The sequence below is a fragment of the Carlito syrichta genome, unplaced genomic scaffold (assembly GCF_000164805.1).
Source record: "Carlito syrichta isolate Samal-C Ts95f unplaced genomic scaffold, Tarsius_syrichta-2.0.1 Scaffold308105, whole genome shotgun sequence".
NCBI lineage: Eukaryota > Metazoa > Chordata > Mammalia > Primates > Tarsiidae > Carlito > Carlito syrichta.
This window is the reverse complement of record NW_007252201.1, coordinates 184,799-208,736: the sequence shown is the minus strand read 5'-3', so window position 1 is coordinate 208,736 and position 23,938 is coordinate 184,799. Positions and strand designations below refer to the sequence as shown.

The following is a 23,938-nucleotide window of genomic DNA, read 5'->3' as shown; positions in this document are numbered from 1 at the left end:
GCTCCCGCCACCCGCTCCGTGGCTCCCAGGCGGGCTGGCGGCGTGGGGCGTCCCCGGCCGGAGTCGGGAGGGCAGGGAGGTGCGGGGCCCGGCCAACTGTCACTCCGACTGCGCCTGGCGCTCGGGGCTCCTCGCTCCCGGCCCCCGGTCAACTTCCTGTTACCGGGAGGCATGTGCCATCTTTGTGATCATCCTTTCTCCCGAAATGCCTGCTTTCTGGTTAGGAATTGTGCGGCGGCAGCGTCCCCGAGTTCAGTTGAGCCAACCCGAGCGCCCACTGCGTGCGGGCGCCCTAGTCGGTCCGCGCCGGCGGGATTCAAAGGTGAAGCGGGCCCCGCCGTCCCCTCCCCCGAGGAGCTTACGCTCTGGTGTGGGAGATAGGACGAGCGCACAAATAACCGCGATACCAGGAAGGAGGCGATAAGTCCCGTGAGAGAACGACGAGAGTGCTAGAAAGGCACCCGGGAAGACCAGACGGATCGATCTTTTATTTCTGCCTAGCAGAAATCTGGAAGGCCTCCTGGGCGAGGCGGTGCCAAGCTGGTTCTTGGAGGCTTGATGGGATGTAGGAGAGGAGAGTTGCACAAAAGAAGGTGTGTGGAAGGGGCAGCGAAACTAGAGGACGGAGGCTCAAAGGCACAGCCTTAAAATCGTGGGCCATTCAGTGTGTTGGCGAGGGCCGTTGTGGGGGGTGGGTTGGGCTAAAGAGGTATTTTGGGGCCGGGTCCTTGAATGCTGTAGAGAGGCTGTTTGAGCGGCGTTCTAAGGGAAACTTAGAGCTCATTTCTCAGTGACTCATGAGCCCGGAAATGTAGGCTAGGGGATATTAAAGGCGCTCTTGTGAAAGAAGAGAGGAGGCCCAGTCAGGAGTTGGCATTCTGTAGCTTGAATATAATGCAGTTTGAGATCGATTTTGACAGCTTCCCGGATATGCAAGTAAATTCAAGTCCAGGCTAAGCGAAGTACCGTTTGCAAAAAGCTTCATTAGATGTCAGGCGCTTAAGAGGTAATGGAAAGGTGCTTATAGAATAAGCTCATCTGCACACGAGGTGTTTTGTGTTGGTGAGTGTGCTCAAATGCATCAAAATTTCTTGCACTTTGTATCAGGTGCCCACGCTGTGGAATTACTGAGCTAAACCTAAATTACTTCGCTGAGACGGCATTTGTGTAAAATAACATAAATTGATCATTTTAAAAGTCAAATAGTAACTAACATTCTGGCATAGGAAGTTGGACATACACCTTTTTATAGAAAGGTAAACATTTCTTTGTTTTTAGTCATGAAAAGCTTTCTAGTAGAACCAGAAATAAAAGTTTTTAGCTTTGTAGTTTTTTCAAATTGCTAGCAAATAATTAGTAGCTGTATTTGAAGTCTAGCATATATGATCTATGAAAGCAGCTTAGAACCTTTGTAAGCACTTGTTGTTTGTGTATGTGACAAATGAATGCCAACTTTTTCAGTTTTAAAAATTTCTAAAAAAATTAAAAATAAAATAAAAAATTTCTGCTTATCAAAGTAACTAATACATGATCTTTGTAAAAGCTTGTAGAATCCAGGAAGTACTGAAAACTTTTAAAACATTATCTTCTGTAATCATTCCTTGATTAGTTAACATTTTTGCATATTTCCTTTCCAGTTTTTTTCTGTGTATTATTTCTTTACATAATATATTTTGCACATATACACACAGCCATATATATATACATGTATTAAATTTTTCTTGTCATTAAATATCTTCATATAAAAATATTTTTACTCAAGCAATGGAAGTCTTAAGTGTATTGTTTTTTTCCTGACAAGGTTGCATTGTTTATGTCAGATGAAATGCAGTAGTTATGCTTAATAACTACTGCTGTGGACAGAACTTTTTCTAAGAGCTTCTTGTTTGAAGTGTATTTATTACTTTCTCTGTAAGATTTGGATCTTATTGCTTGTTGAATAGTTTTTATTACTTGACAGTATGCATGTTTTCATGAGGTGTGGAAGAGAGCACACAGATCTCTACTGTATGAGGGAATGGACTTTTAAAGGAACACTATAGAAAGATTACTTTAATGACTGGAATTCCATCTCCCATACACTGTGTTACGGGACCCCTTCCCATCCCACTCCTGAGCAGTAGTCTCTATCCTAGGACCATCATGTAGTAGTTAACTACTTTTTAAGCATGACATCACAAAGATTCAGGCTGGATGCAAGTCAATGTAGAGTTGTCATGAAATGATTTGCTACTCTAACAAAGGGGTGGCTATTTGTTTTATTTATTTCAAGGCGACTCACTTTGGCTTATTAGCATTTTAGACGGCAAGTTCTTGTATTAAATTAGTTTTTTCCTTGCCTTGACATTCTAAGATATATTAATGGGGTCTCCTGTTTCGTGGCATATAAAGTGAAATGGTGTGTTAGACTGTATATATTTTCAAAAAGTTAATATAAAAGAATAGCTAAAAAAAATCCAGTTTAAGTATGGGATTTGATTTTATAATTTGATTTTATTTGAATCTTTATTTGTATATTGCAAATATGTGTTCCACACAGCATCTTTATTGCCTTGGAATATTCAGTAAAGGTTTTTCTTTTGATCAGCTTTTGTGAGATTATAGATTTCTGTAGGTACTCTCATACTTACCCAAGAGCCTTTTTCCCACATTGGCCACTGATTTCGTTTTTCCATCTGCCATAAAAATACACAAATCCACCCCCCTAAAATAAGGACAGAATTTCATTTCAGGTAATGTCTTTTGATTATCTTTCTGGTGATGTTTCTATTCCAGCTTATTTTTCTCTTTTCCATGGCTCTTTTTAATAGAGAGTTTGATTTTTTTTGGATGTCCTCAGGTGTTACAGAAGTGGAAATATGATAGGTGGATTAGGATGGACAAATGTCAAAACTTTGGTTGGTAAACTTTAGTTTCTACAAACAAAACATTGTTTGACATTGTGGGGGAAAGAAGATCAAATCTGTGAATCTCTGGGTTAGATTACTTGTGACTTGTTACTTAATTATTGAGGTATAAAGATCTCTTATTTGTGTGAATGCAGATGAAGCCAACTGACCAAACGTTATACAGCGATTTAGTCATCAGATTATCTTTTGGCTTTTATTGAAGAAAAGACTGGTATTGGAACTTTCTTTAGTAAAAGAAGGAATCGAACTGTGTGAAAGGTCTTAGGTTATGTGCTCTTGAAGACTGTCCAAGCTGGACCCTAACCACTACTTTTTTTTTTTTTTTTTTTAAATACCACTGCGAAAGAATCTTTCAGTAGGAAAGAGAAACTGGACTCAACTCCCCTAACCACTACTTTCATCAGTCCAGAATATGGGGCAGAGCAAAGTAAGACATATATTTCCACCACCATCATTGGTAGAGTAGATCAATCTAGGAATACAATGGTAAATGTTCTGCTTCTGTTTCTCGGGCCCTCCATGGATTATGAGAAGAGTTACTGAGGGGCTGGACAGCAGATCATAGACTGGTGGTATGACAAATTAACAGCTTGTTGCCATCAGCCTTTGTGTGTGTTGTCCTCCATTGTGCCATTTCTGTCTCTCTCACAGAGCTTCCTAGTCCCACAGAGCTTTTAACTTTCCTCTTGAAGTGGAAGGGGTGAGGGGATGGCAGAATTGTGGTTTACTGCAGCTGTGATGTTAAGCCAGCAGAGGAACGGAGAGTGGCATGCAGAGAATTGCAAGAGGTCAGTCAGGTGTGAAGTGACTCCAAAGGAGGAAGTAAAGCCTGGCCGTTTATGTTGACCACGTCCAGCACATGCCTATTTGTATGATTCTTAATAGATTGTGTCTAACTTGAGATCTTGTTACTCAGACTCAGAATATAGTGTTTAAGTTGTAGGTTTGTGTTTACTTGTTTGTATGTGTATTCATATGCATAGTTAAAAAGACTGAGGAAATTTAGTTAACCAGTATTTAGTGGTAGTTTGGTTTTATATGGTAATTATTCCTTGGGAGCATTGTTGAGGACCCAAGAAATATATGATAATGTTAAAACATCACACTCTCTGATTATTTTGATAAAATATTTACCTGAGAAACAAACCAGGCATTTTGTAGCTTGATCTTAATTAAGTTGCTACTTTGTGACCTTGTCTAATCGACGTAACTTCTGTTTTACAAGGTACTGACTGCTAACATGTTAGTCACTGCTCCCTCCACAGTAGATTATATATCACTGGAAGAAATAGCATGAACAGGTTTTTGTTTACATGTCTCTTGGTTTTATAGAATTTGGAGAGGCAGTATTATCTAGTGGTTAAAAGCACAGGTTCAGCCAGACCTCCTGAATTTGAGCCCTCACTCCTCCTTCTGTGTGCTATATAACCTTAAGCGAGTTCCTTAACTTCTCTATAGCGTAGATTCCTTGGGTAGGAATGATAATAGACCACATCTGAGAGGGCTGTAGGAGGATTAAATGAGTTACTACATTTTACTGGCTTAGCACAGGACCTGGCACATATCAAATGCCCAGATATAATAAGCCTTGTGATGCTTATGATAGATGGTTCCAGGTGGAAGAAACTTTAGAACTTGAGAAACAATCTAGGTGGAATTGTTCTTTCTACAGGTGGGAACACTGAGGCCCACTGTAACTAGAGCAATGTTTGGTTAACTTTGAACTATAATTGGTAGAGCTTTCTGTGACGTGAAGTCACTTGCCTAGGGTTGTATAGCTTAGTAGCTGCAGAACTGGATCTGAAGCCTGGTTCTCCATTCTTTATTCAGTTTGCTTGAATGGAATTAATTTTATACTTTATTTAATAAGGTCTTTGAACTGTTTCACTAACATTTACAAAGATTGTATTCAAATATATTAGATGCTTTTTGGCACATAATTCTTTTTTTAAGGTTTAATATACTAATATTAGTAATATTTGTGATGTAGCTGGCAAGTTTTTTGGGGGGTGGTATATGAAGTTAAAAGTTGAAATTGGGCCGGGCTTGATGGCTCAGCCTGTAATCCCAGCACTTTGGGAGGCCGAGGTGAGTGGATTTCCTGAGTCTACAGGTTTGAGATCCACCCAGGCAACTTGGTGAGCCCTCGTTTCTACAATAAACCAAAAATTAGCCGGGCATGGTAGCGTACGCCTATAGTTCCAACTACTTGGAAGGCCGAGGCGGAAGGATCGCCAGAACCCAGCAGGTTGAGGCTGCGGTGGCTGGGAGCATGTCACTGCACTCCAGTCTGGGCAACAAGAGTGAGACTCCAACTCAAAAATATTTTTTAAAAAGTTGGAAATCATCAGCGAATCAAGGGAGAGGAATAAAAATTAGATAGCTTGGGGTAGCAAATTACCATTTGGTTCCATTAAATGTTGGGCAAACCTCTGGGGTAGGTAGAATTGTCCCCAGCATCATTACAGATGAGAAACCCAAGAGAAGGACTTCTCCAGGGTCACACAAACATTGAATAGTTGAGATAGGATTTGAATCCAGATCTGCCTCACTTCAGAATGTGTGCTCCCTGGAATAGGGTCTGACTTCCTCATACGAGATAGTTTTATTTTCTTCCATAGGATCTCGGCTTCTTGCTGAGCATTCTTCTTTTCTTATTTTGGAATGAGGTTTTATAAATAGAGCCTAATGAGGATTTTAATAAGTTTCCAAACAGTAACCACATGTTTTAATCCACAACGAGATGGTTTATTCTAAGTGTTTTAGGTGTATAGAGTCATAATTTGATTAGTGGTTTATAGTTAGGACAGTAGGTAGTATTTAATTTTCATGTTAGTCTTGTAGAGAAGATGGGAGGCCTGTATTACAATGGAAGACCCAGAAGCCTGGGAATCAGATCAGGGTTGGGTCCTGACTCCATGACTAATCATGTTGTCACTCTGGACTTCATCATCCTATCTCTCTGGTTTAACTCCATCTCTCTGGGCTTCATCATCCCATTATTAAATCAAGGGGCCTGGATTGAAAGCCCCTTAGTTTTCTTTTGCTCTTGTTTTCATTGATCCTGTGTGCAGGCTTCTGACTTGCCTTTTTCTCCTGCACTAGGAACCTCCCCTTTTGTTCATGGTCTCGCAACCTTTCTTCATGAGAACTTTATGACATGTGACTGTGCTTCAACATTTTTTTCTCCCAGTTGGTGGGATGCCTGGTGTTATTTCACAGCACTGGAGTTCTCTGCTTAGGATAATATGAATAACATCAGTATGTGTATTTTCAAACTTTCTATCTTTGGGCTTATGAATACATAGCTAAGAACTAAATGTTATATGGTAAAGTACAAGCTTAGTAAGTCAGGTTATTTATTAACAAATTCTCAAGCCTATCAGTTCCAAGTTCCATTGTCACAACTGTGTTGTGAAGTTCTATGAGCTGTCTGTTTTGGGAAAAGGAAAAACATTAACCAGAGGCAATGAGAGTGGAAAAGAAAGGACCAAAAATGAATTAAGTTTGGGTATGTAAAGAACATGCTTTGACTGTAATTGGTATTAACCCTCTACCTACATAAAGTGGTATTCTGGCTTAGGCCACAGAGTTCTTTCCAGCCCAGGATTCTATCACTGATAGAGATGAGGATGATATTCACCACCCATTAGCATTCATAACTTCTCGAATGTCTATTATTAATCAGTTTGGTCCACAAGCAGTTTTTATTGCCCATGATGCCAGATTCTGTCCTAAATGCCTGGCCTCTAGGAGTTCTAGTTAAACAACTTTTCCCTGCTTTGATGGCATATTATCAACCAACTTATTTACTTCTGATTCTCCAGTAAGGAGATAGAAGCTCAGGCCACTAGCTTGAGCCCACACAGATCTTTTGACTCCCATCTTTCTATTTACAGTATGGTTTTATCCTCTGTTTAACCTTTGTGTATGCATTGCAAATTCTTCCTAGTATGTAAGTTTTGTCTCTCTAGATAGTAATTATATGAATTGAGGATTTTTTAACCTTTTAAAATCTCTCTCCTTTTCCCACCTTGTGTTTTCAGAGTATAATGTATTGTTTCTGTAAATGTTAAATGATACAGCTATGCCTGAGAAAACTTCTGCTTAGTAGAGATGAAGTACTTAACCAGAATACAATTTTCTGTTAATTTTTTAATCTCTGCTATATTTGTGTTCACTGAAAGTGATTTGCATACTGTAATCACTGAAACTTATGAGGATTCCCTTTTCTCAGATAAGTTCCACATAAAGCGGTGTTTTCCAAATCATGCTTTTACAAAATACTAGTCTTAGGAGAGATTAGTAGTTGTTGGTAAGAGAAGTTCCAGAGTGAAATTTTAGCTTGGGAAAACACTGGGTTAAACATAGTTAATCAGATTTTTATTTTTTATGGTGGTTGTATTATTGTTTTTCTGTGGAGCTTGTCAGAGTTTTTAATAGTGTGCATTGTGACTGATCCAGAAAGGAAATATAATGTGAAGTATTTCTCAATTTGCCAGGTTTATTCTGTCACAAGAACAGCCCCTCTTCCAGAAAATACCCACAAACAGCTTGAAGGAAGGTTCTGCTGGACCACAGTTTGGGAAACCCTCTTATTTGCATATATGGCATGCAAAGCATTTACTTTCTGTTTGGGATGATAATTTTATTAGGATTGGAATTCAACTAAGGTAGGAATAAATTATTAATTGAATTTAGAATTCAGTTTTAACTAAAAAAATAATCCTTTAGATTAATGGCTTTTCAAGCCTTCTTTTTTTGTTTTTACTCCAGCCTACAGTGAGAAATTACTTTTTTTTTTTTTTTTTTTGAATTGGAGTCTCATTCGGTCGCCCAGACTGGAGTACAGTGGCAGCTCCTGGCCACCACAGCCTCGCCTGCTGGGCTCCGGCGATCATTCCACCTCAACCTTCCAAGTAGCCAGAATTACAGGCATGTGCTACCACGCCCGGCTGATTTTTTTATTTATTGTAGAGATGAGGACTCGCTGCCCAGGCGGGTCTCGAACCCGCGGGCTCAGGCAGTCCACTCACCTCAGCCTCCCAAAGGTGCGGGATTACAGGCTGAGCCTCTGAGCCCGACTTGAGAAATTACATTTTTGATCATTGATCCAACACATACACACACTCTCAGAACTGAAAAATTTCTTGAAACAATACTTAGGCCTTATTATATATGATGTGTTGTAGTCTGCCTTTTAATGCTCGTTATGAGCTACTAAAATGATGTACCGTGCAATTTGAGAAACACTGTAAGGTTATGTGAACTTATAAACTGGTAAGATGTTAGAGTGAAAATATACCATAGACTGTTTTATAAGTGAGAAAACTCAAGCTCAGTATAGAGATAAAAGAAGGGACTCTGGCCATGTTTTCTGAATTTAAATCCTGGTTGTGTGTTATTGGGCAGAATGTTTTTAATGCCCATTCTTCCTCAGCTTTCTCATTCGTAAAATAGCAGGAGTAGAACCTATGCCCAAAGTAGTTGTGAGGATTCAGTAAAAAATGTTCTGCATAGTGTGTCTGATATGCTCCAAGTGCCCAATACATTTTAGCTTTTATAATGACTGAAGCTCTCAAACTCTTTTTGCTATACCGTATGTACTTTCAAAAATATTTTAAGACTTTGAAAATGTTTAAGCAGTCACAAGTGAACCTAGACTCTTGGTCTGTAGTTAGATGTATCATTTGTTCTGATATCAGCTCTCTGAAATAGTAAGTTTTAAAATAGCGAAAAGGAGCCACTTGAAGTTGTTTGCCTCATAGTTGCAAGTGGACTCATAGTTGCGGAGCTTTAGTTACATTATGTATAGTTTTAAAACTGTTCTTTTTTAAGTATCTTAAATTTAGAGTAATCTTTATTATGAATATTTTCATACCTATATCAGTTACTAATTTAGCTGTCTAATGGTTTTAATTCACTAAAAGAAGAAGATAAAAGTTGCTGTTTCCTGTTTAGCCCCATTTCTGCAAGTTTTTTAGTTCTCCCATCCTCATGATTTTATACTGCTATTTGGGGTTTACTTTTGTGTCTTGATGTAAGAAAAGGGATATTTAGAGGGGAATGACAGTGGTGGGGGTCAAATTTCCTAATACCTTAAACGTAACTGACTATGTTTATGTCAACTACTGCAGCATTTGAGTTTTCTAGCCCTGCATTAAATGTTTCTCCATTTATTTCTTTTATTGCCAGTTTTGTCTTCATTATGGCCTGAAGTTGCTGAAATAAGAGGTTCCAATCAGCATCACGGACACATACCATTTCAGTATGAAAATAGCATAAAGATTTCTCTACTTGGGTGAGCAGGAGGAATGAAGTGAAAAGAACAATTTGCTAGCATTGCACATATATGTTAGCTGCTGATAATGTTGTTTAAGATCTCTATAAACGTTTGCCTCATTTCATCCTATAGCAACCCTATTTAATATGAAATTTTGTCCTCATATTTTCAGATGAGTAACGAAGAAGGAGAAGCTAATTATGTAATTGGTCTGACGTTACACACCTAGAAAGGGGCCCTAGATTTGAAACCCTGGTCGCAGAACTTGAACCTGTAACCTACTGTACTGTCTCTACCACAGAATACTGGAATGCAGAGGCATCCTGGAACATAGGAAATTTCTGATATAGAAACAGATGAGGTCAAATCTCCTGGTGAGGATGTTTGCTATCACAGGACACAGAGAACATTTACATTACTGAGTTGCTGTCAGTGATCTTTGAGGAGCTGTGATGAAATGGAACAATGCAAGAAGATTAGAAAAGTACTGTTTTCCCATAAAAGGAAAAGATGGAGTCCACCAATCATAGTGACTGAACTTGATGTTGATTGCTAGACAGAGTCCTTAGCTAAGTATTGATTTCTAGAAGCTACCATCTAGTTGTTAACTATTTCCTTTCCTAATAAAATTTTATTAAGTGTCTTGGGTAAGAAGATAGGCAGGATATGGAGATCTGAAAGAATTCATATTTTGTCCATATCTGAGATTACTTGAAAAAATGATAAGTCATACGATTTAAACTGGAATCTTTTCTAGGACTTGAAAGTTATTTTGGTGTTTTTACAGGATCATTTTATTCATGTTCGTTTTACTAGAATATAGTTATCTAATATGCTTTTCTCAAGTTGTATAAATACTTCCTAGTTTAAAATTGTTAAAGTCAGCTACTTCTGTTCTTAGCCTGTTATTGATCCTAGCCTGTTTGTTTATTCAAGAACTAGTCATGGTCTTGTGCACATACGAGTGATTAGAAGCTGAGTTGATGGGAAGAGGACACCCCTTCCTCCCAGAAGCCAAAAGTGGCTGGGTGGGGAGGCAAGTAGGGAATGTTAGCGTTTTCATTTTTATCATATGGAAGCTTTTCCATTTTAAAAATTAAATGTAGTGAAAGGAAGACTGAAGGGATCAGTGTGCTTACCATAGAGTTATGTATGCAGGTACCCCTAGGTGTTTGAAAGGTCAGGGCTATCTTTTATAGAAGCTTTGTTATTGATGTTGAGAAGGGGAAGAAATAATAAGAAATAGAGAAGGAGTAGAAACAAGACCTAGGAGTATATCCAGAAGAAAGTGACCAGAGAGACGTTCAGTCTAAATTTACATGACATGCACAGCTTCGAAAGTGAAACTGAGCCGGGCTTGGTGGCTCAGCCTGTAATCCCGCACCTTTGGGAGGCTGAGGTGAGTGGATTGCCTGAGCCCGCGGGTTCGAGACCCGCCTGGGCAGCAAGACCTCATCTCTACAATAAATAAAAAAATCAGCCGGGCGTGGTAGCGCATGCCTGTAATTCCGGCTACTTGGAAGGCTGAGGTGGAAGGATCGCCGGAGCCTAGCAGGTTGAGGCTGCGGTGGCCGGGAGCGGCCACTGCACTCCAGTCTGGGTGACAGAGTGAGACTCCAACTAAAAAAAAAAAAATGAAACTTTGTTTTTCAGAATTGTCATAAGAGAATAGAGCACTTGAATAGATTGTTAATCATGGGATATGTTAAGTATGTATTAAAGACCATGGCCTCAAAACCAAAAAAGGGGAGGGGCGTACCAAACCCAGATAGCATAGGCATTATATGCTCTTATATAATTATATATGTAATATATACCCATGTAGAAATTAAAAGTTCCTTGTAAAAATTTTTAAAAGCTGAAAATTGTCTCATTTATTCTAGACCCTAGAAAAATGCAAAAAGACATCAAATTCATGTTTCAAAACTAGCAGAAGCTCCTAAAAAACCTACTAAAATATAAGAACAGGAACCTGATAAGACGTTACAAAGGAAGAAAACTGTATTCCAATTTTACTTCTGAAGCCATGAAAGTTCTTAGTGAAACACCAACAAATTTAATTAAATAGGAAATTGTCAAAGAGGGAAACACTCGCTTTTTACTGTGTACCAAGTATTGTTCTAACCTTTTTGCTTATACTGTCTCAGTTAATTCTTACAACCCTATGAAATGTTATTATTATTATCACCCTCATTTTGCAGATTAAGAAATTTAGGCCAAGTGGTTAAATAGTCTGCTTAAAGATGACTTGAGGCCGGGCATGATGACTCACGCCTATAAGCCCAGCATTTGGGAGGCCAAGGTGAAAGGACTGCCTGAGCCCACGGGTTCAAGACCAGCCTGGGAAACTTGACAAGCCCTCATCTCTACAATAAATCAAAAAATTAGCCAGGCATGGTGGCGCGTGCCTGTAGTTCCAGCTACTTGGAAGGCTGAGGCAGAAGGATTGCCTGAGCCCAGCAGGTCGAGGCTGCTGTGGCCAGGAGCATGCCACTGCCCTCCAGCCTGGATGACAGAGTGAGATTCCCAACACAAGAAAAAAAAAGATGAAAGTAAGCCACAGAACTAGTTTTGTACCTTGGGGTTTGGCTCCAGCTTATATTCAACCTTCAGGCTATATCATCCCAATATGTGCCAAGATAACAATGCTAATTAAACAGTTATTCTTGATTCGTGAACTCTTGAAATCAGGAAAAAAAGATGCCCAGTAACACTGATGATGTTTGATAACACTGATGATGTTTGATATCATCCTGGCCAGTGCCAGAATACATCAAATAAAAGGTTTAATTATTAGGGGAAAATAACAGTTTTGCAGATGGTCACATTCTTAAACGTAAGAAAATCAAGAGCAGAAAATAAGAGTAAGGTGGCTTCATACCATGTAAAGATATTTAATAATTGGTAGCGTTCAATTACAAAAATATTGGGAGAAAAATCATATTCATTAGAGCAATAAAAAAAAAAATGAAATAGGCCATTGCCTTACTAGACTCCTGTGTGGCCATGTGCTCTTTGAGCTTTCTGGCTTTGGCCCTCTTCCCTGCTTGGGGAGGTGAATCTCCCCTTTCGTTCTCACTCTCTCTCTAATTTACCTTTTAAATAAACTATATTTTTTAATCTAAAAAAAAAAATACCCAGTGAAGGGATCTGTATGAAATGTTGGAATCTCTATCACAAAAACTGTAAACTGAGTGAGGAAAAGACTTAAATAAGAATCGATTTTTAAACAATTTGTTATCCTTTGGAGCAATCAGTTTTGATAATTAAAGTCCCTTTTATATGAAAATAATGGAAAAATAAACATAAATTTAAAAAATATGAATATTTACATACATTTATCAGACCTGTGGATGAGGAAACAGGCTTATTTCTATTGCTGTCAAGTGATAGAAAACTAAGATAAATGGGTAAAAAAATGTTGTATGATAATGGACAAAAGGTTGGTATTTACCTCAGTATAGTAAAAGCTTACACAAACTGATAGCTATCATTTATTAGTAAGCTTCTCTTGCATTTCAAATGTTACCCTGGGCATTTTGTGTTAAAATTTTAGTTATCATTTTTTATAATTGAAAAGAAGGTGACTGCTCTACCCAAGGGTTTTGGTTCATACTTTTAAACAGCAGAACTGGGATTTAAACTTGGATCTGATAAAAGATTATGCTCTTAACCCTTAAAGCATGGGATTTCAAACATGTTAAAGGCTAAAACACTGGACAAATGAACCTTCAATTTAGGTAGTGGCTAAATAAAATACATATAAATAAACAATGGGGGACACTTAAATAGAGATTTTTAAAAGTGGTAATGCTTAATGCCAGTAGAGTTGTGTTTAGACACACAAGACAAGATGAACTCATATACTGCCAGTAGGACCTTTCTGGAAAATAGTTGGGTCCAATACATAGCCAGATTGTTAAGATGATCGTTTCATGTAAGCCAGAGAAAAATAAAATTTCTTTTTCATCCTTACTATAAGTGATCTTCAGTGTCTTAAAAAAATCTAGCTATTTTTTTGATTGTAGTGGTGGTTGTTAACTCTGTGAGTATACTGATATTGATTGAATTGTGTGCTTTAAATAGATTGAATTGTGTGCTTTAAATAGATAAATTGTATGGTGTGTGAATTATAGCTCAATAAAGCTGTTATTTAAATATATCTATTTAGCTACGAGTGGGAGGAGAAAATAGAGTTTGCTTCTCTGAACTTGGGATTGTTGAAGGTGTTCTAACAAGTTAGAGTTTTCCAGTTTATCTTGCACTATGTCATTGGTACACCCCATTAATGCAGTGTCATAAAGCTATAGAAAGTGGAGTTAGTGCTAAGAACGTTTCAGTGGTCAAAGGAGAGATAATAGCTCAATGATATAATCTCTTAACAGAAGAACTCAAAAGTTTTATAGTTTCAGGTTTAACAAAATCAGTCTTAAGACTATATGTTGGGTTTCAGGACACATCTTCCACTTCATCTTTGTTTCAAATTAGTGTGTGCACATAAACATAGTTTCTCACTGTTGCTTTTCTTTTGGTATCCATCTTGAAAGAGTGCATCAAGATGGGCCTTGCTCTCTTGGGGCATACATGAAAATATATTTGTTACAGTGTTCAAATACAAAGGTACATAAACCAGGGTAAATTGGCTCAAAGATGAGGTGGGGGAAGAGCTTATCTTGAGATAGTGGGCTGTTGGGGAAATTAGATCAGTTAGATCAGCCTATTTTGATCCTTCAGCTATGAGAACAGGATAGGGTGAATCATGACAATAACGAAGTCTGCCTGTGGAAAAACATGGCAACTAGTTGCCTACCTGGCCTGGATCAACTTGATTAGTGGAAGATTGACGAGTTAGTTATTCCATGACATGGTATGGACTTCAGTAATCCTAGTGAATTATACATGTTTACTGATATGAATTATTAAATATTGCCAAGAGAATTCTTTTCATCATCACTGACATGTATTTTAAAGATATTTTCATATGTGGCTTTTTGTTCAATCAAGATTAACAAAAATTTATGTGTAGGTGACCCTGCTGGGCCCTTCTCCAATGAAGAGTGCTTTGGGCTTGCTAGATGGGGAAATGGACATGAGCAGAAAAGTTGCCTAATGATAGCGCAGGGGAATCAAGAAATCAAGATAGTCATAGTTTGGTGGGGGTGACCAAATGTCCTGAGTTGTCAGGGAAAGTACATATTTATGTCTGTTGTCCTCACATAAGTATTCATTGTGCCCCCCTTCATTCCACAGGTTGCCCTGGTTTGGATGTTAAATTGTCATCTTACCATTTAGCAATTATAAGACTAGCTGTTTCTTGACCCCTCCTCTCATATTTTTGCTGCTAAGGGTGCAAGGCTGTCTGCCAAGTCCTCAGGTGTTCCCATTTAAAGTAGGTTGATTCTCAGGCACTATTTCTGGAGTCATAGCTGCTCACTGGTCTTTCCTTGGAACCAAGAGGATTTTCAGTAGATTGTTTGACTTACCTCTAAATGAGAACTATGACGTGATAGCACTTCTAGAGATTCTAAATGTAACACTTTTTTGCCCAAATACCTCCACCTCTATTATCCAATAAGTAGCTTCTCAGAAACTGTTGAAAGAGAAATTGGGGAATTGACAGTTTTAAAATGGTTGTTATTGAATGCCTTATAACTCTTTTTTTTTTTTTTTGAGTTGGAGTCTCACTCAGTCGCCCAGCCTGGAGTGCAGTGGCCACTCCCGGCCACCGCAGCCTCAACCTGCTGGGCTCCAGCGATCCTTCCACCTCAGCCTTCCAAGTACCTGGGACTACAGGCACACGCTACCACGCCCGGCTAATTTTTTTGATTTGTTGTAGAGATGAGTTCTCACCAAGTTGCCTAGGTGGGTCTCGAACCCGCGGGCTCAGGCACTCACTCACCTCGCCCTCCCAAAGCTTGGGATTACAGGCTGAGCCACGGGGCCGGCAGCCTTATAACTCTTAAAGAGGACTCTTAAAAGAAACAATGTACCAGTACCCACATACTTACATATTTATATAATTTTTAATTCTTGATTTTCTGTACCACTGCTGAGTTTTAGAGCAAATGTATCCAAGGGAAATATCAGGTGTTTCACAAGATCATTTTGGGAGTTCAGTTTAGGATGGCCATTATATGTAAAAAAAGTTACATATAATTTTCATTGGCTTATATAATCTTAAACTTTTGCAGTTTGTGACATATCTGTTTTCACACTTTGTTTTTTCATGTTTCTTCCCCTGTTTCTTAATGACTAATTTCAGATCTCCAACCTTAAAGTTGGTATGCAGAGTATATGGAAGAATAAAAGATGGTGCCACTCTCAGTCTGCGTAAGGCCAATTTGACCTTTGAAAAGCTTAAGAGGAGAAATGTCTGATCCCTGCCCTTAGATGTGGCCCGTGTATTAATTGGAACTCTCTTGTTTCTTCCAACAAAGCAAATATTTAGTAAAATTTTATCTTGGGGAAAGATGTGGGAAAAGACAGAGGTGCACCTGGGTTTCACAAACAGTTGGAAGCAAACACCATTAAGACTGTCCATTTCTTCCCATGCTTCTCTGCTTACCCCATCCTCTCTGTGCAGACCAGTTTTTGCCACTTGGTAGAGAACCTCACCACCTGCATTTCATAAGTATTCTCTCATGGGATTTCAGCCCCTGGATAGATAGAGATAGATAGAGAATGTCTAGCTTACTCCTCCCTCTAGGTTTCTTTGCTGGGGCCAGCAGGAGTATGTTTTATACAGGACTACAGCACCTCCCACTGGAACTGTGTGAATGGTGTGTGAGGGGTACTAGGAGTTGCCAGAAAGAAATGGTGCTGGGGTAATGTACAGTGACTCTATGACCTTTCCAACTGAGGAGTGTTGAGTTTCTCTCATTTTCCCGTCTGATTTGGTTAGGTGTCCTAGATAAAAGTTTAACAAACTTCTTGGTTAGTTGTCTGCCCAGGATGTATCTCATTCCTGTTCTTATTTTGTCCTTTATCTCTAATTTTAACCTTAAAAGTAGGCCCTGTTTTAGCCACTCTTGGTCACAGATATCATCTAGGCCCAGGAGAGTCTGTACAGGACTGACTACAGGATCCCAAAAGCATTCTACCCTGACTAAAAGCCACTGCCCTTACATTCACTCAACTCTCCCAGAAATACAACAGGAACGGGAGTGTTTGCTACCCCAGGAGGAAGTTTGTTCTGCATTACTCTTTTGGTTTAAACCACCAATATTTTGACTTTTGGTGTTTTTTTAAAAAATCATAGGAAAGCATCAAGTGACCAATATTTGTTGAGTGAGTAGTGCTTTAACTTATTATTCTCAGCTTGTTTTCCATTTGCATTGTGCATGTTACTTGTTGCCTCTTCCCACTGTCCCCACCCCCCTTGTATTCTTGTTCCTTTCTTTATTCCCTTAGAGTGAATGGAGTTGAATATAGAACAGAAGTTTAAAAATACAGTTCAGCCATTATTTTAATTTATGAATGGTATTTTTTCAATACCAGTTGAATAGAATATGTTTTGTATACCTGGTTAAAAAATTGTCTATGGAGGCAGACATTTAGACTTTAATATCTGTAATGCCTTACATATAATAGGGGCTTGAAAAATATATGGTATAAACTTGGAAATATTTGTATTTACTCATATAAGAAAGTACAACAGGAATAAAACAGGCATCGTACACTGGCGTAGTGGATCTGAGGAATGGAGGGGCTGTGACAAACACCTCATACTACAAAGGAGGGCTTAGGACACTTACAGATAGAAATTCCTTGAATCGCAAGAAAATTGGTGGCAGTTCCTTATTTTGCTGCACACCATACATATTGATTGCCTTGATAGGCTATCTCTGTTTGACTTAATTCAGTAATCTCTCCCCAGACAAGTTGCCCCCTTAGCATTGTTATCTATTTCCACCTCAGTAAGAAAATTGACACACTAGATCTTGGAGTATTTAACAGATTTATCAAATGGTAAAGTTAAAAGCTACACCCTCCCCCTAAAAATAGGTGGGGTTTTTTTCACATTCTTTGCCTACCATTTTAGAGAAATGGAGAAAATTAAGGGTATGTTTCCTTCTCTTTTTTTCCTCCCCTTTTGTCCCATCTTTCACATCACTCCCAAAAATTAAATAAGGTGCAATAGGAAAATAAGGAAAGACAAATAAAATGATTATTGGGGCAATATTAGTACACAAACAAATGTATGTCTTTCACACTAGCTAGTGGAACCCATACATTCGGCTTTGAGTTTGAGTAGCCAAAACAAAGAAGGACATAAGATCATCAAAGACAACTTATGAAGGAAAAGGAAGTCAACCACTTAGGCGAAACATAATTTTCCATAATTGAGACCTGTGGATCCTTTATTAATGTGAGCTCTGGGTCCTTAGTATACTTCTCTCAAATCTCTATAGTGTCTGTAAAAATGAAGTGTCTTCAGTTGAAGTTTAAGGTATCCTAGTATGATACATAGAAGATAATATGTCCGAATGCAGTTTAATTAGATCATTAGTTTTCTGATGCTCTGGAGCTATGGAAGCAGCCTTCTATAATTATTCATGTCACTGAACTTTTAAATAAAATTGGATGCCAGAGCGGTCCAACGTTATTGTCTCTGGTAACTGCTCTGGCTTTAACAATTGGCTGAGCTGGCGGGCAGCCCTAGTATCTATCTGACTTTGAAAACTTAACCAGGACTTGATTTCAAATCTAGTTATGTAAATTGACTTGGAGGGCAGGTTAGTGTTTTCCTCAGAAAACAGTTCTGTGCCCAGCATGCAAGCATGTTTAATGGACATTGTTTTATGTCATAAGGTAGTAGTTTTAAGAAATTTGTTAAATTGATGACACTGAAGCTCAATAAATAAAACTGATAGGAGTAAGATGTTTGGGCTGGAGAGGAGGTGAACTGTCACTTGCTCCAAACTTTAGATAGAATGAGGCTTAACAGCCACTGTTAGAATTGTGGCTAATATTTTAGTCTGAAAAAATTTCAAAGCCTGTATCACCAGTCTCGCACTGTTACAGAAAAAGCTTACCCTGTCCCCTCCGTGCTCCCCAGAACACATGTAGAAAACCTAATTTTAATTAGTATAACTGATGTTTAAACCACTGTGATTCTGAGAGGTTGGCTGTTTGGTTAACAATAACCCCAATATTTGTAAGATATGGTTAAAAATCAAGATAGATTTTTGAAGCCTCCACAGAAATGATTATTTGTATATGAGAGCACAGTCACAATATTTTATTTAGTCTACACAATCACTATTATTCTTCTGATGAAATAGTAAGGAAAAAATACAATCCTGTGTTCAAAATTTTTTCAGAAGGAAATGAGTTTTTAATATAAGTAAATATTCATTATAGCTCTTCCTGAATGTTCTGAGGCCTCTCACTAAAACCTCACTGTTTATGCTTCCTTGGATATAAAACGCTTTTGTTGTGCATTTTTAGAAAAAGTTTTCAGATTAAAAAGCAAGTTTGCATGTTTGGCTGTATTGTGATGTCAACACTTACATGGAAAGCACCACTTCATAAAGTGTGGAATGTTCTTTAAGCAATAAAAGAAGGCATGTGGTTATTCTGTAAACAGCACTTAGGTTTACAGTGAGTTTTTCACCTTCAGCCATTCTTTTCACTCAATACTTCATTACCCACCAGAGCTTGACAAAATTACAAAATAATTTTTGTTTCCTTATCATAATTCAAACTGTTGCATAAAGCTTTCCAGTCAGTTGAAATATGTTTAATGACTCTAATCCAAATCTTTCATTCTACAAGATGCAGTTCTAGAAATATCCCCTCTGTTGAAGTCTGGAACCTTCAGCCCACAGTGCCCTATCTGTCCTCTGTACTTACTACCATATCACTAATTTGGTTGTCTTTTATATAGGGTTTGGTAACGTGGCATGTATTAGTCTTTCATAGATTTAAGTCTTCTGTATTTGTGCCTGTCTCCCCAGCTGTATTCTGAGTCCAGGAACAACTAGCAAATATGTACCACTTTATTATATGTCGTAAAGTTCTCATCTTTTGGTTCATGAGCTGAGTTTTGGCTGTATGACTGGGAACTTATTTCCTCCAAAAGCATAAGCAAGAGCTCTTATATTTGATCATGCCAGTCAATTGACAAATGAAGTTCAGCTACTTCCTCTGAAGTTATTTCATCTAAAAGTTTTCTCTCAACCCAGGATTAAACCTTCAGTGGAAAGGGTATATTGACTGATTAGGACAGTTCTCAGAGAGATCATCCTTGGGCAGAATGTTCTGTGTGATCCTTTACAGGGCCATGTAATTGTGCATTTAGTGACTCTGAATACTTTTGCTGAAAAACATTCTATTTACACTAAATCTCACCATACGGCAGCCTTTGAGCGGTTTAAAAAGAAAATAAGCCTTTCAATCTCCAACTATGGTGGTTCAGCTCAGGCTGGTTTTGTGGCATGTTTGTGCTTTTGTGGGCATTTGACCAGAACAGAAATAGCAATGCTTGGACCTTGAAGGAGAGCGATTTTCCAGGTTTATATCTGATCCTGTAGAAATACATTTAGAGCTGTACATCTAAAAAAGAAAAGTGTGTGTGTGTTTCAAAATACAGTTCTACATTGGAATAACTAAAATAAAAAAATAAAAATTTCACCACTCAGGTGTAACTTTTTAGAACCACAGCACCTTTAATCTACCTTAATTCTTTGACACAAAAATAATTTTCTGGAAGGCCTTTTTCTTTTCTTCCATATTTTCACTTTCTTTCAAATTTTCTCATTTGTTTACAGTTCAAGTTTTGACTTAGACTTTCTTTTTAAGGAATTACCTTTTTTAAAAGATCACGATTGACTATTGCTTTTCTTATTTACCAGAATGTGGGTGAGCCCATGATGTTTGCCCATGATCATATGGACTATGTTTACACAAGCTTGTGGTAACATGAGTAGTAAATTTAACCAGAACAAAAATAAATTTATAATTTTATCCTTGAAGATTTCACATTTAGAAATGTGGACATTGATTAACTTCTCATATTGTTAAAATACAGTGCTAATTTGTCTGGAAATGGTTGAAGGTCATATTTTCTAAATTCTAAAAATATAATGTAACTCTTAGTTCCTTAGGGTATCTGTGAATGAATCATTGCAGATAAAACTGAAGATGGCAGATCCATATTGATAAAAGACCTATAAATATATTTTTAAAGTCAGTCATGTATTATAACTGTTTCTAAATAATGCCCTGTAATATGTAACTGTAATTTCAAGTCTTAAATTATGTGATAAAAATCTTAGTGTTTTGCAATAATTTAAGAAGTTCAGCATTGTGAATTAAGACAGCTATCATTAGTAAAAGAGCTACTCAAATTGATTTTAAATCTTTGTTTTGCTAACTGCAGGTTCCATCCTATGAGTGAATTGTAAAATCAACTTAGTAGGTTATGACCAGCATTTAAAAGGAGGTAAGGGACTAGGGGACTAGGATAGAACAAAATAGAGAATGTCAGTATAATTTTGCATAACAAGGATAAGTGCTGTGTTTTTTATGTATGAATATATATGCGTCATGAGGTCAAAGAAATCTGTAAGCTACCACCAGTGATAGTATAATGCAGTTAGTAGCCTGGTGGCTTTGTGGTTTTTTTATTTTTATTTTTTTGAGTTGGCATTTCACTCCATCACCCAGACTGGAGTGCAGTGGCACACTCATGGCCACCCCAGCGTCGACCTCTTGGGCTCAGGCGTTCCTTCTGCCTCAGCCTTCCAATTGCCAAGTTGTCCAGGCTGGTCTCTAACCCGTGGGCTCAGGCAGTCCTTTCACCTTGGCCTCCCAAAGTGCTGGGATTATAGGCTTGAGCCACTTTACCCAGCCTGTGGTTGTTTTAATGGCTACACAAAATACAGACTGATACAGGCTCTGTTAAAAAGCTCCAGTACTGTGTCTTTGACTTATTTGTTCTTTTAACAGGGAGTAAAGGAAGACCTGTGTGACTTGCAGATCAGATTTGTAGTTTAAAGGATTCTGTTAGGGCACTAAACATTAAGATCCAAGAACAAAAATTTCAATGTCATATTGTATACTGCATCTAAATCAGAAGGAATTTAATAGGAATGATACTTCAGTTTTGCAAGCCTGTTCCAAAATGCAGTAGTAAACAATGGATGAAGATGTGGCTCCCTGTGGAATATGCACAAAAGACTTGAGTCAATTAAATTGCTCAGTAGAAAGCTTTTTAGCTGTGTAGTATAACTATTAATGGAGTTTAAGACTGCATTTTTGAAATATATGGACAGGTCATCTTGCCTGGTCAGATCACATATGTATATGGGGTCTAGTTTGGAGCACCACACCCCTTGAGAGGAACAACAACAAACAGGAATACTTGGAGAATAATTGAGGGGGTCCCTTGATTGAGTCAACTCCCACAAGGTTCACTTCATCTGTAACAAAACCACAGCTGGATAAATGTTACAGGAATTTGGTTGCCAGCTATGCTATTTGCAGTACAGATTGTGAATACAGTAAGTCCCCTACATACAAACGAGTTCTGGGAGTTTGTTGGTAAGTCCAATAAAGTTAGCCTAGGTACCCAGCTAACACAATTGGCTATACAGTACCAGCTACGTCACTGCTGTTTTCTTGCTTCTGGACATCCTGAACTTGAAATAAAGATACTATACTACCTACTCTATACACAGTACTCTACAGTAAATTATACAAATGCCTAACCACTTGTAGAGGATGCCCACATGTGACAATGTTTGTGTGACAGGCACGTGTACTAACCTTACATGATTGAACTTGGCAACATACGTCTGCATCTTTAAAAGTTCACAACTTGAAGGGTTGTATGAAGGGGTCTTACTGTATATGGCTCTTGTCCCCAGATAGCTCACAGACTAGTGTGGAGATGGTAATGTACATCTTAACATGTCTGATTAGATTGTTTAAAATGCTTCAAGTTCTTTCTTCAAGACAGCTCTCACTTTCAGTTTACCCCAGTCCTGGATGCCTCCATGCTTAAGACACAAGGTTTGCCTCAAATATTTCTGTCTGATACCCACTGAAATGGCTGCTTAGGTTTGATGGTATATTTTGTAAACTTCTAGTTCTACTATTTGCCCCTGGCTTGGCTTGGACTGGGATAAAGTCTAGGAATGAGAATTTATTTTATTTTTTGTAGAGATAGGGTCTTACAATGTTACCCAGGCTGGTCTCTAACTCCTGGGCTCAGGCAATCCTCCTGCCTCAGCCTGCCTGACTCTAGGAATGGTATTTTGTCACATCATCAATCGGAATCCTTTTTTCTTTTCTTTTCTTTTTTTTTTTTTTTGACTCAGAGTCTCACTCTGTCACCCAGGCTGGAGTGCAGTGGCATGCTCATGGCTGCCACAGCCTCAACCTACTGTGCTCAAGTGATCCTTCTGCCTCAACCTTCCAAGTAGCAGGAACTACCGCTGTACACCACCATGCCCAGATAATTTTTTGATTTATTGTAGAGACAGGGTCTCACCAAGTTGCCCAGGCTGGTCTTGAACCCTTGGGCTGCAGCAGTCCTCTCGCCTCTGCCTCCCAAAGTACTGTGATTACAGGGTGAGCCTCCATACCCAGCAGGAATCTATTTCTGAAAGGCATGTCATAAATTCAGTTTTTAAAATATCTTCAAATCAAAAGCCTAAACTTTTTAAAGTGTAAAATTCATTTAATATCATATTTAATATGTATTCAAGTGTAGTTACTGCATATAAAGAGTATACTGTGCCCTCCCTCAATAATTTAATTGGTTGGTGGTTAACTGGAGAAAGTCATGAATTCTTATGTTATACTTGATTTCTTGATTGACTTTTTCACCCTCAGCTAAGCAGTGCTATAATGAAAGCAGTCACCTTTGGATGGTATAGTGAGATAGTATAGTGGATAGCATAGTGAGATTTGTTAAATGAGATTCTATTAACATGGCTTATTTCAGAATAAGTTACCTTGCTTAGTTGTAAATAACTAATTATAGATATATGGAATCTTCAGCATGCAGATGCAAGCCTAGTAGGAAATAAAAAATTCATAAGGAAAAAGATTTATATATAAAGCTATACAAAAATTAAAACTTTCTACATGAAGTGACAACACTGAAATGCAAATGGCAAACTAGGGAGAACATATTTGAAAAGAAAAAACACCCAAAGGGATAATATTTATAATTATACAATATCCTAGAGATTAAAAAAAAAGGATTCTAAATACAGTTGATTAATGGACAATAGAGATATACAATTTCACTAAGAAAATACAAATTGAAAATATGTTCATTGTTATCAGTTATCAGTTCACATCAAAAGAATTAAATTGATTGGCAAAGTGGGAAGAGGAGGAGGTCAAGATGATAGTACTTGTAACCTAGCAGATTGGCAAAAATCAGAAGGATTGATAAATTCTAGTGTTGGTTAGCTGGTGAGGAAATGGCTGCCCTCATGTACTGTTGATGGCTGTATAAATTGGCGTAAGCTTTTGGTTTGCATTAAGAATCTTCATGTTTTCACTCTCACAGACTGCTGCCTTATATGAGTCACTCAGAATCTTCATTGGCTTCATTTAACTTTGGTATCTTATATATAGAACTGCACAGACATTTGTGTGGTCTCTTTGTGGCCAGAGTAGCCTGTTGTTTAGTCACTCCATATGAATAACTAGCTTTCTAAGGTGGGCAGTTGAGAAGTCATTTCCTCAATTTTTACAAAGATGGAGAAATTGACATTTAAGTTCA

At 38.1% G+C, this 23,938-nt stretch overlaps 1 protein-coding gene across 2 annotated transcripts in view; it reads left to right on the top strand.

The window, feature by feature from the left end:
- The first annotated feature begins 150 nt into the window (after positions 1 to 150).
- CAB39 (calcium binding protein 39) overlaps positions 151 to 23,938 on the top strand; it is an 89,330-nt gene continuing 65,542 nt past the window's right edge. Inside the window, exon 1 of one of the 2 annotated variants that reach the window (XM_021716000.1) lies at positions 151 to 322. The gene's annotated coding sequence lies outside the window, so the exon portion shown is untranslated. Of the gene's footprint in view, positions 323 to 558; positions 594 to 23,938 lie in introns of those variants that run through there. The other variant, XM_008064932.2, reaches the window with a different exon arrangement.